Raw genomic sequence first — 17,981 nt, 5'->3', positions numbered from 1 at the left:
CAGAGTATGGAGCCTCTAGTGGGAGAGGAAGGCTGTCTATCTGACGAGTTTGTATTCATGCTCAGATGCCGAGGAGCTCAGAAGGTGGGCGACTGTGACCAGTGATAGTCATGTATATAGAGATTAGAAATGCATGTGAAAACGTCTCAATGTCAATTGCTTTGGAATGAATTCTTCTGTATGAAAAAAAAAAGTTGTGCTGTAAAGTATTCCTTGAGAAATGTTTATAATTCTATGAGAATGTAAATAGTTTCACAGTAATTGTTTTTCAGTTAGAATATTCTAACTGAATTGCAGCACAGTCTCTTTAATTTCTTGTTCATTAATTTTTAACTAACTTCATAAAAGAATAAGAATAAAAAAAAAAAAACGCATGTGTCAGCACGCTCTTGTAATCCCAGTGATTGGAGATAGGGACAGGAGGATACTGGAGGCTCCCTGGCCAGCCGTTTTAGCCAACTGACAAGCTCCAGGTTCAGTGAGAGACCCTGCCTCAAAAAATAAGCTGAAGAAAAAGGAAAGAATCTTGGCATCATCTTCTGGCCTCCACATACATACAGGTGCACACACATGAACACATGCAAATTTTGATGTGAATTGTAGGACTTCCATGATATGTTTACCAAAAAATATTCTCAGTTTACCAAGAACTTTTAAAATATATTAATAGTGAATTTTACCATATGTTTTTTCTGAACTTATACCATTACATGCTTTTCCTATTTATCATGGTAGTAAAATGTATTAACAGATACATAAATGCCAAGTCAAACTTTTGAAGAATCTTAGAGGTTTGTTAGATTTACTCTTCCAAAGATGAGGCAATTGGTTCTGTTGACTTGCTACATTAGATATTTGTCTTATTTTTTTTATTCCTGCCTTCCTGTATAATTAATCAAATATTTTGCTATATTTTTCCTCTGTTAAATAAATGTATTATTTAAATTTTTTAAAAGACAAAAAATTACACTAAATCAACATAATATTATAGGAGAACAAGATCAAAGACCTAACTATCCCCAACATTGAGCTAATTACAAATCTGCAACTAGTGGGTGGAAAGTGACTTTCAAGGCCCTGGCGAAATAATAGTCAAGTAGATCGATGGAGCAGAACCTCAGCCCACAAGAGAAATTAACTAATGCAGTCAACTCACCCTTGAAGAAGGTGCAAAGTGAAATCAGTGGAAAAAGGGTCATGTGGACAGCCATATGCAAGAACCTAAGCAAACACCTTACATCTTTTAAAAATACAAAACTTATAGAAAGCAAAGTGATGGTGGTTGTCAAGAGTTTGGAAGAGTGTGGGAGGAAAGACTAATAAATGATGCACAGAAAATATTTTTATCAGTGAAACTGTTCTGTATACCCTAATGATAGATGCATATTATTTGAGTATACAACACAATGAATAAACCCTATTGTAAACTATGGGTTTTAGCTAATAATATATCAGTATTAGTTCTTCACTTTTAGCAAATGTGTCACACTGTCCCAAGATGTTAAGAAATGTGGGCTGGAGAGAGGGCTCAGAGGTTTAGAGTGCTTACTGCTTTTCAAGGGAACTGGAGTTCAGTTCCCAGCACCCACATTTTACCTTTAGCTCCAGCTCTAGGGATTTCATTGCCCTATTCTAGCCTCCATGAGTACCAACACATGTAGAATACATGCACACAGACACACACACACACACACACACACACACATACACATAAATAAATATAAATATAAAATTTTTTAAATCTATTTTTAAAAATGCTAAGAGCAGGGCTTGTGAGATGGCTCAGTGGTTAAAAGCACTGACTGCTCTTACAGAGGACTCAGATTTGGTTCCCAGCACCTACATGGCAGCTAACAACTGTCCATAACTCCAGTTCCAGAGGATGCAGCACCCTCTTCTGGCCTCTATGGTCATGATGGCACATGGCACACATATACATGCAGATAAAACACTCATACACATAAAATAAAAATAAATGAATAGCTCTCATAGCTTTGGAGAGCACTACACAACCTGCTAAAGGAGAACATCAGTCGATAGTCCAACCCCAGCTTCAAGGCCTAAAAACTACATCAATGACCAGCACAGAAAATGACATTGGTGCAGTAGTGGCACTTTTACCTTGGAACTAATCAACAGCTACCATAATTGCACTTAAAGCCCACTCAATGGGAGGAAACGCATGTGGTACTGCAAACCTAGACAAATACACATGGCTGGAGAGGCCATAGATCTTAGAGAAAACCCCAAGGCTGCCACATCCCTAGAAAAATATAATATTTTACTATGTGCAAAATATAGATCCTTAAATTTATAGACAAGTATCCCAGTCACCATCCATCAAAAAACCTTCTTTTTCAAGAGACAGAGATAATTACAGAGTTCCACAACTGGTCACACATAGAGATTGTCTAAGTGGTACATCTAGGATGCAATCTCTACCCAAGACTCACGGAACATAGAACAAGGGATGTAAAGAACACTAATGCTTCTTTCAACTGTCATCAATGAATTCCCTCATGCAACAGAAGGCCAGGAACACAAAAGATTACAAATAGCCAAAACGCAGAGACTAAGAATCGGCAGAGTATGAGTCCTTGGACAGGACTCCTGTATTAAAATACCCACCCAGGTCTCAGGGACTATGTTGGAAGAGGGGGCAAAAAGATACTAAGAGCCAAGGAGGAGGTGCATGACCTTATGAAAATAGAGACTTACACGTACCTGGGACCCTTCTCATATGAACCTATAGCAATGATATCAGCATGTAAAAGACCCATGTAGATGTAAGCAGAAAAAACTCCAGCACAGAACTGTGGAAATGAACAGCAGGCCCCAATCTGAGTCGAAGAATTATTGGCAGCTGAATACTGCTGAGTGAGAATCTGCTGCTCTTCTTAAAGGGAGGGACTCTAGATAGGCTGACTAGATCCCAGCAGATGAACTCTCACTGAGGGACATCTAAGGACACCTACTTTACATGATAGGCCTTAGCACAAAGGACAGAATGTATGAACTTCAGTGGGGGGCGGTTATGGGAGCGGGTCAAAGGGGAAGGAGCTTATTTTTATAATTTTTTATTTTTATAAAAAGATGTTAAGAACAAAAAAAAACTGGTGGGGTCATATATAGGAACTGTAATTTGAGCTGAATTTTCTGTAACCCTAAAACTACTCTAAAGTAAAAAGTTTATAAATCAGGAAGAAGAATGTGCATTAAACAAATGCAGGAAGACTTACAGTGCACTGAGAAAGAAAGCTAAATGTATAACGGGGAGGGGGAGGAAAATGGTGAGCAATGAAGCTGAAACTGTAAGAAACTGGAGTAAGAAACCAAAAATGGTCATATATGCCTTATTATGGTATCTAGATTTTAATGCAAGCCAAGTTCTTTTTCAAGCTGTAGAGTCATATCTGTCCTTTAGAAAGACAATTTTCCTGGAATAACTTTGGAACTGGGTGAAAAATGCTTAGGGAAGTAAAACAAAATAAGGAGACTGCACCAATCCAAGTAAGAATTGATAGTAGGAGATTTAAGCCCAGACTTCCAAACCTATGCTAATAACTCTAACTTCTTGAACTAGAAGAACATACAGAATGTCTCCATGGTAACCAAAAGGAAAACATTACCATAGAGGATTTCACAGAAGTTACGGTTATAGGTAACTCTGCAATTTCCTTTCCTTCAATAAATCATGAAAAACAGAATGATTCTTTTTTATCATATGGCAGTTTAGCTTGAAATATTAGGAGGGGGCTTTATATAGGCTTCACTATATAAAGTCACTTCTATGAAACTGATGCATTTCTCTATCATGTCACTATTAGCTTGTGTCTCCATAGCTGTTTTAGAAAATAACCATCACTGAATATCTAATTCCCGGCTTCTTCTCTCTGAAGCAAACCTCAGAGTTGTCCCAGCAAGAAATAGCTAAATCTCATATCTATGTCACAATTAAAAGCATCTTCCCACTGGACCTTGTGGCAGTAGACCTGAGGCTCAGTTTCCAATCTACTGCTTGTTTCATCTATCCACAACATCTTGATTTTGAGAGTGATTTTCCCTTGACTCAAAGCCATATGAGCTTATTGTATCAAAGTTCCAGTTACCATCAAGGTTATGTGTGGAGGACCCCTCCCCCAACAAAATTGGCATAGTGAATTTTATGAATACTACCTGGCCTACTTTGCTTTCAATTGCTGTGATAAACCACTCTGGTCAAAAACAACTTGGGAAGGAAAGGATTTATTGCATTATATACTTCCAAGTGAGAGCCATCACTGGGAAAAGTCAGGGCAGGAACTCAAGGGAGGAACCCAGAGGGAGGAGCTGAAGTACAGACCATGGAAGAATGCTATTTACAGGTTTGCTTCCCCAGGTTTGCTCAGTTAGCCTCCTTATACAAACTAGGCCCCTCTGACTAGGAATGGTACTATCCACAGTGGACTGGGCCTTCCTGTGTCAATTACCAATTAAGAAAATGCCCCACAGACATGGCCACAAGCCACTCAAAGAGAGGAACTTCCTCAGTTGAAGTACTTTCTTCCCAAGAGTCTGTAGCTTGTACCAAAGTGGCAAAAACCAACCAGCACACTATGTGTCCTATATTTTGACTGCAAAATTCAACAGCATTCCATTCAGCTCTCTTCTGGGGTGGGGGTACTATATGAAGAGATAAACAAAACACATACAGAAATGTCGGTTGGTATGCGTATTTCTGAACATTAAAGCTGATGGAATTTGAATGATGATGGGGAAGAAAGAGTAAGATTTCAAGTCTGAATTCTGGAAACTGGATAAGAAGTGGTACCATAGCCAAAATGAGAAGCAGATCCTCAAGATTCAGAACCAGGTTCATTTTGTTCAATATGAGAGAACGGAGGCAATGTTAGATACGGAAGTTCAGCAAGCACTAATAAATAAGGAACCGGGAAGTCCAATGAAAGGGATACACTGAGGCATGTAGCAACAATTGGCAAATAAATGGAAGCTGAAGAAGTTTCCTGGTGATTACTGATGACATGAGGAAAAGTTTCTAAATCGAAATGTGAGCTTGGAAAGAAGACTAGAAGTATAGGAAGCTATTTGCTAATGTGAGAGGGAATATAGAAGGTTTAATATTCAGAAAAATGGATGTATAAATATCAAAATCAGGGAATGGTCTCTAGTGCAGTAACTAAATGGGTGTGCACCTGAGAGGCAATGGGGCACAGTCATCCATGTTTTGGCCTTGGACAGCTGAAGGGAGGTAATGTTTCTGTTCTGCATCACTTATTCACTATTTCAAAGGCACCCAGTGGAGCATCATCTATAGTGACACTGACAGAAGACAGGAAAATTCAAATACCTGTGGAGACAGTAATGAGTCCGGACTTAAAATATACTGAGTTTGAGGTGCCTGTGGGTGATCGAGATGAAACTGTCTACCAAGATGCAAAGAAGAAAAGGCAAGTCAAGTTTTGCAGAGGTGAGGCTTGAATTCACATTAATAGATGAGACCACCAAGGCAGAAAACAAAACAGAGCCTGCATTGCTGTGTGGCCCTATGTCCGACCTGTGAAAATGTTACTTGTGGAAGAGGAGGAGAAGCAAACAACAGAAAAGAGGGAAGGAAAAGCTGTACAGATAAGAGATCTAAGAGATTACAGTAGAGGCCGTGGAAAGAAATTGTCAAGAGGTGATGAGCAGGTGCAGCTCAAATCTCAGACAAGTCAAAGGAAATGAGATCAGAGGGAGAAGCACAAAGGTTAGCCTTCTCAGAGAGTGAGAATACAGAGAGTCAATTACAACAGAAAGAGTTGATGCCAGAGTTGAGACTTCAGGAGGCATAATGGAACATGAATTTTAGAATAGTGGAAATAAGAGGATTTGTAAGGCCAGGACAATGAGATAAGAAAGATGGAGAAAATGAAACCGTAAGAGAAGACATGATATTTGGTAGGAAAAGAGCATAGGGGAAACAGACAATACGGGAATCACAGAACTTGGGCCACACTTAAGCAACTTAAGCCTTCACTATGAGGCGAGTTGCCATTAGTGGCTGTCTCTTGTGAATTCAGAAAACTGGAATAAAGGATCGCATGTAAAAGAGGCAGATTCACCGGCGTCCTTGTCGCACGTTGTTTATTCTTACTTACACTATGTTGAGATGGAGAGGACAGGCTCTGATTCTCCAGAAAGAATTCTCCACCCTATCACCTCATACCCCCTGTGAAAAACCCAACAGGAACATGAGCAGCTGCTGTATATTATGTAGGACGATCGCCTTCTCCAAGAGCTAAATAGACACTTGCGAAGAAAAGAGACCGTTTCTAAGGCACTCTGTGTATGGGGGTGTGGCAGGGAGCAGGTGTATGTTTTGCTATTCTTTTATTTAAGAAAAAATGCCGCCTCCCGCTGCGGCGGAACTTTGGGAACAAGATATGGCTTAAAGCAAGGCGTCTGTCTGAGCAGCATCCTTCCTTATTCTGTCTGCTTCTGTTCTAGGGCTCTGCCCTGGAGAGCCGTGCTTTCGCATTCAGTTCTCAACCTCGTACTTGAACCCGTTTCTTTTTCTCTCATCCTCAAAGCGGCTGGTTTCTTGCTTTCCTTCCTTTACTCTTGTTCCTTCATCACCAGAAATGCAAAAATGTGGACGCGACTCACGGTGCTGGTGCTGAGTGACATAGGAGATCCACACAAGTTTACAACGACTTGTAAAAGTCCTTGCCTGGCTGTTTGCTCCCCCAACTGCCCTCTAAACCTTGGAGAAGCAAAGCCCTGATAGCATACTCTGGCATCACTGCCAAGCTCCTAGTCCCAGCGGTACCAAAGGGTTTTGCTGCCACACTGCGCTCCAAAAGGAGCTGCTGCATGGAGCCAACGACTCCACACCTACAGAACGCAACGCGTGCACACATCCACACGCAAGCAGCTCTAGAGACCCGCCGGGTGTTGAACAGGCGCGTGCCGCACAACGCACGCCCCGCTGGAACCCGCGTGTCCCCGCTCCTGTCCCTCCCCGCGCGCCCCGGGAGTGCCCGTGCCCCACGAGCCCGCTAGCCTCACCAGCCAGCCGGGTAACTTTCCAGGTGCGCAGCTCGTACCCTCGCTCGGCCGCCGCAGCGTCTCGGCTTCTTCTCCTACACCCTGCTGCCCTAGCCTGCGGCACCCGAGCCCCTCGAAGCTCAGCTCAGCCCGGCTGCGCCGTGCGCTCGGTGCACCGGGCCCGGGCTGCCAGCGGCGTAGCTCGCGCTGCGTGGGAGCCGGAGACGCGGCCAACGCGCTGCGGGCAGGAGCTGCGGCGACGTGGGTGCTGCCGTCTCGCTGGTCGGCGGGGGCCGGTGCTAGAGGAGGCGCGCCGGAGGGAGGAGGAGGGAGCACCGGGGAGTGGAGGGACGGGGAAGGGCGGGGGTCAGCCCGCAGTGGCGTGGGAGAGTCTGCTGCTCAGGAGGTGGGATCACCCGCACCGGCGCGAACCTTTACTCCCCAGCCCGGCCTGCGGCGACAGCGGCACTGTGCACTTTATACCCGTACCTCTAACGTGAGGCAACTTAAATAGGGCGAGAACATTGTGCGTGCAAGCGGTTATTGTTCGCTTTGTGCTATTATTTCTATTTCAAGCGTGTGGGACGAGAGGAGAGGAAAGTTGAGGGTATTCGTCCTTCCCTCCCCATCCCTGCGCCTCTAGCCTGGTTCATTGCAGACTCTCCATCTCGCCTTCCCTCCCAGAGTGCAAACAGGCTCACTCATCCAGAAGGTGCTCCGGGGTGTCACAGTGGTGCCCTTCTAGAAGACACGTGACTCCGGGGCTGCTCGGCCACGCGCTCTTCCCGGACTCTGGAGCCCTCACTCGCATCTAGTCTGCCAGTGTACGAGATAACGTGCTCAGGACAGTAACTGAAAAGAGTTTCAGAGGCGGAGCTAAAACCTCCAGAATCTACATGTAAGGCTTTAGCAGGGAGCTTTCTTGGTCATTCGGGCAAGTAATTTAATACTCTCCCGTCTTTTGAGCACATGTTGTATCCTGAGGCATGCATTATGGTTTTCTAAATATAAATATATATTCACCCACCATATTATTTGCTGTGCTCTGGAGTTGTGAGATCCTGGTGTGGCTATTTCCCCTTTCTCCCCTCTCCCAGAGGAATTTCACCAGCAAATCCACAAGGACAAGGGCAGTTTCTGTGCAGAGAAGGAAGTACAGTGAGGATCTATTTTTCATTTTGCATCCAGAGAAAGTTAGAACCTGTCTCCCTAGGGGTTTAAACCACGTGGTGGCTGAGGACTCACGTAGAGCGCAGCTATGCACTAGTACCTACATAAACCTACAGAATGAGGCTCCTGTAAACTTGTTGAATGGGACCATTAAGTTTTAGAGAAGAAAGGACACAGTTGTTTGTTTTTCTGCTAACTGGGGGGGGGGGGGGGGGGGGGGGGGGGGGGGGGGGGGGGGGGGGGGGGGGGGGGGGGGGGGATAGGCTTAGTCGCTTTTTCACAAATCTGTAAATTCCATGCTGGCCTCCAATCCAGCCTAACCAGAGGAGATGGGAGTGAAGAATTCTACAGGAAAAGAAAATCCCACGGGAAAATAATTACATCATAACGAAGTCACTGTAATAAAGGATTTGAAGTCAGTGGACTGATGGTGAACAGTTTACCAGCAAACAGGAACAAAGCTGAGGATTTTCAGCACCCTTGCAATTCCCTTGTTAGGGTGCTTCTGAACTGTGAGTTCCTGATTAAATGTGTCTCTTGAATCTTTTGGTCCAGTTTGAGTGCACTGGGTCAACCAGGCACCTTGTACTTGCTTGCTGTTCACTGGTTTAAAAAAGCTTGAAAACCACTGATTGGGTACAGGCTGCTACCCGAAGTCACCCAATTATTCCATAAACTAGAATTCAAGGGGGGAAACTCAGGTTCTTTCCTAGCAATCAGATACTATTCTAGCAGGTCAACTGCATTGATAGCAGGAAAAACAACCAGAGAAGGAGAAAGAGGAGAAGAGGAAGAAAGGAGGAAGAGGAAAAAAGGAAAGAGGAAGAGGGAAAAAGCCTAGGAGGAGAAGGGGAGGGAGAGGAGGAGGAGAAGGAGAAGGGGAGGGAGAGGAGGAGGAGGAGGAGAAGGGGAGGGAGAGGAGGAGGAGGTGGAGGGAGAGGAGGAGGAGGGAGAGGAGGAGGAGGGGAGGAAAAGGACAATGGAAAAGAGGAGGAGGTGGGGAAGGAAGCCTAGGAGGAGAAGGGAAAAGAGATGGCGGGGGGGGGGGACCTACCACTAATGCTTACTCTTCAGCTTTTGAGCCCTCAGAATACTTTCAGCAGCAGTGCCCCCACCACCAATGCCCAGTGCTTTCTCCTAGAAATTCAATGATAAACAAAATGAACTCCTCATCTTATCAATTTAGAGTCTATAATCCAGTGAAAGAAGCAGACATTAAGTAAACACCAATCTAACTATATGTGTGATAAATACTATGAAAGAAAATGAGAGGAAAAATCGGGGTTATCATGAGAGACTGCCATTAATAAGTAACCCAATTTAAAATCTCTTAAATGATAAAGATATTTATTGTTCCATAAGTCAAGAAGTCCCAAGGGCAGGAGCCTATAACTGGTGAATTCAACATTAATGTCAGATGGTGAGCTGTTTCCGTTATTCTCCCTCCTGTCCCTACCACAGCAACTTTATCCCCAGAACTGCCCCTGTCATGATCTCATAATTGGAATGTCTCTAGTTAGGCAATTCCAACAGTCCCCAAAATCAATAGAGAGTTTCTTTCTCAAGAGCAGGGCAATCTTTCACAGAAGTTTCCAGTGAGACTTTTTCTCACCTGCTGTTTGTCAAAATAGGGCTATGTGTCTGTTTCTGAAAGCCAGGAATGGTGTGGAATTACCAGGATTGCTTGGCTCGGGTTTTTCAATTTTGCCCATGAAATCTCAAGGATTACATTCTCTAAGAATTGGATAACTGAACAAAAAAAGGAGAAGTGGTGATAATGTTGGGTAGGCAATGTCAGGTCTGCCACAGGAGCTCAGGAGTGCTTTCACTAAGGAAAACTAATGTCATTCAAACATAAGAATCAGACAAGGATTGAGGAGAGAATCCCTTTGTGTGAAGTCTGGCCTTCTGGTAAAGGCTTGCATGCAAGTTTTCATTTACTTCACTGAAGTAGGCAAGCAGACCTCAGGAAGCAAGCTCAAAGAGTTAAATCTTTTAATCAACTTCACAAAGCTAAGAAACTTGAATTCCTCTGCTTCATCAGAGAGTGGCTTTTCTCTGCCTTAGACTGAGGAATGCAGCCCACCTCTATGCTCCTTTTGAGATGTGCCTTTGACCCTTGGACACATAATGCAGATGTTAATGTATAAACTTTCTCTCTTTGTGTATATTTCTGCTACACTGGGTCCCCTGGCCTCTTCTAAATCTTGTCACCAGAGAGCTAGAGTTCTAATTATGTTAACACTCAGGAGTAGTCTACCGTGATGAAAGGCCAATTTTGACTTCATCATACACACAATGAGAGAAGTGCCAATGCAGCCTCCATGCCTTACAAAAATTCTAAGTCTTGCCTACTCCTCCCAACCCCCTACCCAGAGGCTGAGCTGGGAGCAGATTCTAGGAATGCTTCCATGCTGAGTTCAGACTCCCAAGCCCCAGTCTACCAAATTCCTGTTCAACCTCATTCAGTCTGAGTTCATTCTTCTTGTGGTAGGTTTCTGTAGATGAGGTTCTGGAGTTCTATTGCACATTGACTTCTTACACTCCGCTCTTCTCTCCTCCACACAAATACAATAAAATCAATTTGGGACACTGAACATTTAAACTCCATCTTAGACCCCTCAGAGGCTAATGCTATGCTCCCTTCTGGGTACCAGCAGATCCAGGACCTGAGAGGGACAAAACTAGCATCCCTGTGGTTCACACTTGGTTTTCTCCCCATTTCTTGGAATTTTGTTTCCTTTTTACTTTATTCATTCACCTTTTTCCAAACAAATAACTAGAGCCTTTGACTGCTATGCCTTCTTTATCAACTTTGCCAAATCCTAATCCAGGAAAAGTATCATTTGTCTTTGGTGCTTCTGCTGAGCAGGTTCCATCCAGCATCACTTGACAAGGTTATACATCTGGGGCAATTGATTCTGTAAGTGTTTTGGCTACTAAACTTTTAGCAGCCTGCAATACCTTCATCTACTTCATTCATTATCATTCAGTTCTTCCTTGAAGTCCCATGGCTGTGCATCACAGTGATTCTCCTCCCTGATCCCACAGCCCTGTGCTGCTCCGAGGTTTGTAGACTTGCGGGTTTGCCAATCTCCCTACTGGACTTTAGAGTAGGGACTTTGTGGAACTGATTCTTAAAATTCTACAAATAACTTAATTCAAGCCTCTCATTGTTTGAAAAAGGAAGTAAACTCTTTGCAGCGTTTCTTTTTTAAAAAACTCTATTCACTGAGATATCAAAGACCTGAAAGAACCTATACACATGGTTTTTCTACTTCTTCCATGGGAACTAGTTGCCAGTGATGTCATACACTCTTCCAAGCCCAGCACTGAGATCATTGCTTTATTTCAGCCTGATATTTCTAATGGGATGGTGGCCTCTCTTTTGCCAAATTCTCACCGCTGATCCTGGGGGGAAGGAGGATAAGCCTCATTGGTATTTACTGGTACATTTGGGCTATTTTTCTGACTCTTCAGACAGCAGTCAGAATTTCCTTGTGTCCCCTTATTTGAATTCATAGTAGTTTTAGAGGATACTGTGTAACCTGCTAAGTGATAAAATCAATCAATGATCCAACCCATCTGTCAAGCCTAATGATCACTATGACTATCATAGCAAACTATCTCTATTGGTGCAGTATTGGCACTGTTATGTAGGGGGTAATCAACAGCTATCTACTTGAACTTAAAATCCTCTAGTGGGAGAGAACTCATGTAAATACATGGCTAGAGAGGTCATAGATCCTTGACAAAACCCCATCTCTGTCCTATCTCTATACAAATGAAATTTCTTACTGTATGCTAAATGTGGATCCTTATGTTTACAGACAAATATACCATGTGCCACTCATCAAAAAAACCTTCCTTTTGCAAAAGATGGAGGCTATTACAGATTTCCACAACTGGTCACACACAGGGAATATGTGTCTGAGAAATCATAGCCCTAAGTGGACCCTCTACACCTAAGGCTCATAGTAGAACAGGGGCTAGAGAGAATACCAGTACGTTCCCCAACTCTCACCATTGAAGTTTCTTCATACAACAGAGTGTGATGTACAAAGAAGGCCACAAATGACCATGTTTTAGAGAATAAGAGACTGCAGAGTGTGTGTCCCTGGATAGAATTCTTATATTAAACCTCACCCACCCATGACTCAGATGCCATTTTGGAAGAAGGGGGAAAATTGCAAGACCCAGGGTTGGTTCATGAACATAAGGAAACAGAGTCAGGCCTCTGGAAACTTGCTCATATGAATTGGCAACAGTGGTGACAGTATGCACAAGACCCATGTTGACTCAATCAGACAAAAGTCCAGCATAGAACTGAGGAAATGGGAAACAGGCCCATACCTTATCTGGGGACTATTGGCAACTTATTACCTTGGCGTGAAGGAAAGATGATCATCTTTAAAGGAGTGACTCTAGATAGGCTGATTAGACTCCAGTGGATGAACTTGCACCTAGGGGCATCAGGGTACAAATGCTTGACCTGATAGGACATAACAAATATGACAGAATGTATGAAATCCAGTGGAGGTGGGGAGGACTATGAGGGGCATGGATGGGAGAAGGGGTGTGTGTAAATTTAAGATCTATTATATGAAATGCACAAAAATTCAATAAAAATATATATTAAAAATAAAAATAAAGAAATTGTTGAGTGTCTTGCACATGATCATCTGAAGTGTTCTCCCTCCACTAGATCAACTCCTATCCAGTCTAAAAGTCCCCAGGACTCTGTCCTTAACCCTGCCCCTTTCTGTCTTCAATCTTTGCTCAGCGCACTTTATCTCTGCCCTACTCATGGAATTTACTGTTTTCTGATTGCTATCACTCTCTGATAGACTGTAAGCACCCAGAGGACGTGATTAATATCTGACTCATCTTTACTGTATCTCTCCTAACACACACAGAAGGTCCAGTTCTAGACCTGATAGAATCATAACTTATTGCCCAGGAAATTTACACTTATGTTGTTTAAATTCAATAGAATTTGGGGCATGTTCTTGATTTCCTTTATGGAACAGTAGATTGGATTAATGATAATTACTTACTTTAGAAATTACCTGCCTAACAAGGAATCAATTGATGGTAAATTTTCATATAAGCACCAAAATATAAATGTGTCTAGTTTTCTAGATTTATCTTCATTATGTTTATTAGTGATTCTTCTTTAGTTATGAGTGGTCATTAAATAGTATAGTTGTTTAGACTATATTGCTCTAAAAATTTAGATATTGTATAACCCTAGGTTGGTGGTGCTGTTTTGGAAGGTTCTGGAACCTTCAGGAGGTAAGGCCTAGCTGGAAAAATTAGATTCCTGAAGGTGTGTCCTTGGGTGCACCTTGTTCCTGGATTCTTCATGCTGCCTGTCCACCGGGAAGTATAGAACAGTCTTTACCATGCTTCCACCACCATGATATTCTGCCCCAGCACTTGGGGCCTTCAAGCAACCATGAGCAAACTGAGCCTGAGAAAATATTTCCTCTCCTTTAAGTTGTTTCTACCCAGTATGTTAGTCACAGCAACCAAAACTTAACTAACATACACTGTGTATTCTCTGTACCAGGCTTACAGGCTCATAGTTTGGCATTCCACAATTCTGTGCTATTTCAAAGTAACAAAGACCACCCATCCGATACTACGACCTCTCCTCACTTCAGTCTCCTCATGCCTAATATCTACATCTCAGCTTCAGCCATCCACTTCCACAGTCATATCTGGCATTGCCACTAAAATTACACATATATGCACTCCAGATCAGCCTGGACCTGCCTGTCTCCAAGAGTTCAGACCTTGCTCTGCTTCTCAGTCACAATATCCCTAGTTATCCATCGTTGCAGCTGCTAAGCTAATACTGCCTTAAATTCAACCTCCCTGGGACTGAGGACCACACCAGCACAGCTCTGTTAACACACATTGTACAAGACGCCTCACTAGCTCCAACACCCTGAACTGACCTAACTGAGCCCACAAAAGCTCTGACTGCCCTAGCTGCCAGGTAGAGGGGGCCCAAAGCACAACCCAGAAAAAAAGTGGAGTGCATGGCCTGTGGAGTTGGCTTTGACCACTGAGAGGAAGGAGCCAGGACAAAGACAACAGATAAATTGTTCGCCCTGTCTGCCCACCCAGGAGCTGTTCAAAGATGCCGTGGTTCTGTACCTCTGCCTGCTCTTGTATGACTCAGCACCCAGCTTTGTTGTCTAGAAGCTATGGCAAGATTGGTGGTGTACCACCCTCTGCCTTCTTTTCACCTTCTCTCTGATTTCCATTTTCTCAGCTACTCCTGCTGCCCTAAGGTAATACCCTGAATAAAATGTTGCCAGTGAAGCATCTATGGGTTCTATATTTTAGAGAACGGAGGTGGATGTAAGATTTTACTCTCTAACCACAACCTTTCATCCTTTAAGCCAAGGATGTGTATTTCTGACTTTGTAGAGACACTAGTTCCTTAATGTGGAGGTTGTATCGTTACTGAGGTGGCCAGCAGAAACAAGAATGTAGGATTTGCCATTCAAATTGTGACCCCTGAACGAACAGCAATGGATCATAGAGTGTGTGAAAGATGCTGTACAGAAACGCAGTCTGGGACTTATTGAATTAGAAACTACTTGCTTTCTGACTGTATTCAGACCCTCAGTAGTTTAGTTTGTAGTTCACTATTCTGCGCTCTTGGTCCTTTGCCCCAGTCTTACCCATCCTGGAGGAAATTCACTCCTCATCTTCTCTTTGATATTTTTAGACAATTGAAGATTAGTGAAACAAGGTAGGTATGGGCTCTTTTTTCATAAACTAAAGTCTTAGCCAATCAGAGTAGATTAGACTGATAAAACCATTTTAGAGTGCCAGGATTTATTCAAATTACAATATGGACTGGCAATTCCACTTCTGGGTATGCTGTGTATCCTAGAGAAATTCTCAGCCATTTCCATAAAGGGACAAAAACAGAGTTGACTACTACAACTGCTTTTTTGTTGTTATGATTAGAGGAATAGGGCATCTGGGTATCCATCTCTGAGAGGATAGATATGTATGTCATTAACGAATATGTCACAGAAAAGTGTATAACATTTAAAAATGACAGATAAGGTATTGAAAAGGCAAAACAATATCTTTAAAATTACTAGAAAATGGAATTCATGAGATGTATGTATAATGAGATACATATACATAACACAATAGCCTTTGCTTAACATAAAGCAATTACATATAAAATATAATGCTCATTTTGCAAATAAAAAGATACAAAATAAGCACATGAAAATGATTACTAAGGAGAGAGATAGGCAAGAAATATAGAATAAAAATAGTGGGAGGCAATTCTGGGAAGCAGAAAATCAATATACAAATAAGAGAAATATTTCCTAATTTTGATGATTATTATCACTATTGAATTGAGTGATGTAAGTTGAGTATGAAGGGTTGCCTTGAAAGGTGACCCTCAGAAGACCTCTCTGAAGAGGCAGCATTTGAGTGAGACACAAATGTTGAAGCAAAGTCCACCACAGGATGCTCTGGGCAGGAATGCCAGGCAGAAGGGAAAGTGAGGAGCAATTGCAATGGCCAGAGGGAGTGTGAAAATTCCTGAGACAGAAAGAGGCTTGTAGAGGCTGCACATGACAATATGGATGAATGTGATACAGAGATGGGGCATTCAGGGCCAGATTACAGTCCCTACAGGTGATGATAAGGAATTTGGGTTTGTGCCACTGTAAACTCTTATTGTCTGTCTCATTTGGGTACTAAATACTTATTTACTGATCAGGTTTTTCTCACCCTTTCTCTACTCTAAGGGAAATGATCAATGTTTGCATCTTTTTTCAAATGTTCAATTCTGCATCCTTACTTGTGAGAACTGGCCTTCCTGACTTTTCACAGAGGAAATAATAATCATTGTTATGGATTGAATTACCCTCCTGAGTCATATGGACTATACCAACTAGAAATTCAAATGTGTACAATTACATATATTATTACACTACACACAAATATAAATATAAACATATGTATATGCATACATATACACAACATAAACAATTTTTTAGACCAGGAAACAAAAAGAACAATCATCAAAAAACAGTTTTTAAATTATAAAGCACATTTCATCTTTTTCTGAAACTATGTGCGCATCTTGAATGGGCTGTCAATATATGTTAATGTGCTTTACAATGTTAACGGAAATGGAACCTCTAGAGGTTAGAATGCATAGGACCTAGAAAGTTCTTGAAATGTTTTGTGACACTGGTATTGAATAATCTGAAAGCTTTGACTGGGATTTGCAGCATGTCAAAGCTTTACTTGCAATTTGCCTTGGGAGGTCTCTATATCCGAAGAATACACAGGTTTCCTAGGAGGCCCCATACCTAAGCTTCTCAAACAACACTATGCAGCTCCTCACCGGGGAAGCTTGTGAAAATGCAGGTTCTGATTCAGTAGGCCCCAGGCTGAGAGCCTCTACAGAATTTTTCATACACTCTGTGTTCCATTGTTGCTAGTCTAGAGGTGAACTTTTGAATGGCAAGTCGTGTCCTTCTGTTTCTGCTGGGCACTCCAGTAATGATAAGCTCTTCATAAGCTCTAAATTGGGATGAAAGTTCAAAGACTAGGAGGTACTGATTGCCTGTTCGCAAACTTCTCAAAATAGATAATTTTGATGATTAAAAGAGAGAAATTGAGATGCCCTCCAATATGCAGGATGAGGGCTGGATGTGGCATGGGGGAGTGAGTGAACAGAAGAAACAAATACACACATGCATGTACACTTCAACTCCAGACACTCTTCACACAGCCTTAGCCTACTCCCAAGCCTGTTTCTATAATGCTGGACCCTGGTGGAGTGTTTACCTATATTACAGCTTCTATTAAAAGTTTATACAATCCAGATGTTTATGTACGTGGCAGGATTAAGTTGTAAACCCTGGGCCTCGAAGACAACCTTTTCTTCATGGTAATCAGAGACTATCTATAAACAAAAGAATAAGGTTAAAATCCTAGTCAGCCTTAATTTCCAGCCAGAATGCAACATGGTTCAGGAATGGCAGAATGCATCCCACAGCACAACCTTGAGTGCAAGAACAAGAGATGGGTTCACTGTTTGGAATCCCAGCTGCCATGTGTCCCAACAAATAGAAACGGCACATTGCCGCAGCTCTATAAATATCAGTCCTAACTGTACATTTAAAAAGTACATCCATACCTATCTTGCAGTCACTATGGTAACATGGTTGATTTTTATTTGATTGTTTATTTTGAAGCAGGGTCTCTCGGTAGCCCCAGCTGGCCTGGAACTTGCTCTATAGATCAGGATGACCTCAGTCTCACAGAAATATGCCTACCTCTGCTTCCCAAATTCTGGGATTGAAAGCATGTGCAACAAAACCCAATAGTCTAGGGATGGTACTACCTACAGGAGGCTGGTCCTCCCAAAAAAAAGAATCAAGAAAGGAAGTAACCCAATTAAAAGATGGGCGAAGGAACTGAACAGAGAGTTCTCGAAAGAAGAAATAAAGATGGCTAAGAAGCATCTTAAAAGGTATTCAACATCACTAGTAATTAGAGAAATGCAAATTAAAACCACTTTAGGATTTCATCTTACCCCAGTCAGACTGGCTAAGATCAAGAGACTAAATGATACCAAATGTTGGAGAGGATGTGGGGAAAGGGGAACACTCATCCACTGCTGGTGGGACTGCAAACTTGTTCAACCAGTATGGAAAGCAGTGTGGAGAATTCTTAAAAATCCACAAATGAGCCTACCATTTGACCCAGTTATACCACTCCTT

The 17,981-nt window shown here is 42.4% G+C and overlaps 1 protein-coding gene across 2 annotated transcripts in view; it reads right to left on the bottom strand.

Annotated features, from left to right (window-relative positions):
• Positions 1 to 7,310, bottom strand: part of Prkg2 (protein kinase cGMP-dependent 2) — a 122,221-nt gene extending 114,911 nt beyond the window's left edge. The window contains exon 1 of one of the 2 annotated variants that reach the window (XM_008835385.2): positions 7,048 to 7,310. The gene's annotated coding sequence lies outside the window, so the exon portion shown is untranslated. The remainder of the gene's footprint in view (positions 1 to 7,047) is intronic. The other variant, XM_029564627.1, reaches the window with a different exon arrangement.
• Between the last annotated feature and the right edge of the window lie 10,671 nt (positions 7,311 to 17,981).

Source organism: Nannospalax galili, unplaced genomic scaffold (assembly GCF_000622305.1).
Source record: "Nannospalax galili isolate Female #2095 unplaced genomic scaffold, S.galili_v1.0 scaffold277, whole genome shotgun sequence".
Classification (NCBI taxonomy): domain Eukaryota; kingdom Metazoa; phylum Chordata; class Mammalia; order Rodentia; family Spalacidae; genus Nannospalax; species Nannospalax galili.
Note: the sequence above shows the minus strand (reverse complement) of the source record. Positions and strands in the feature narration are given on the sequence as shown.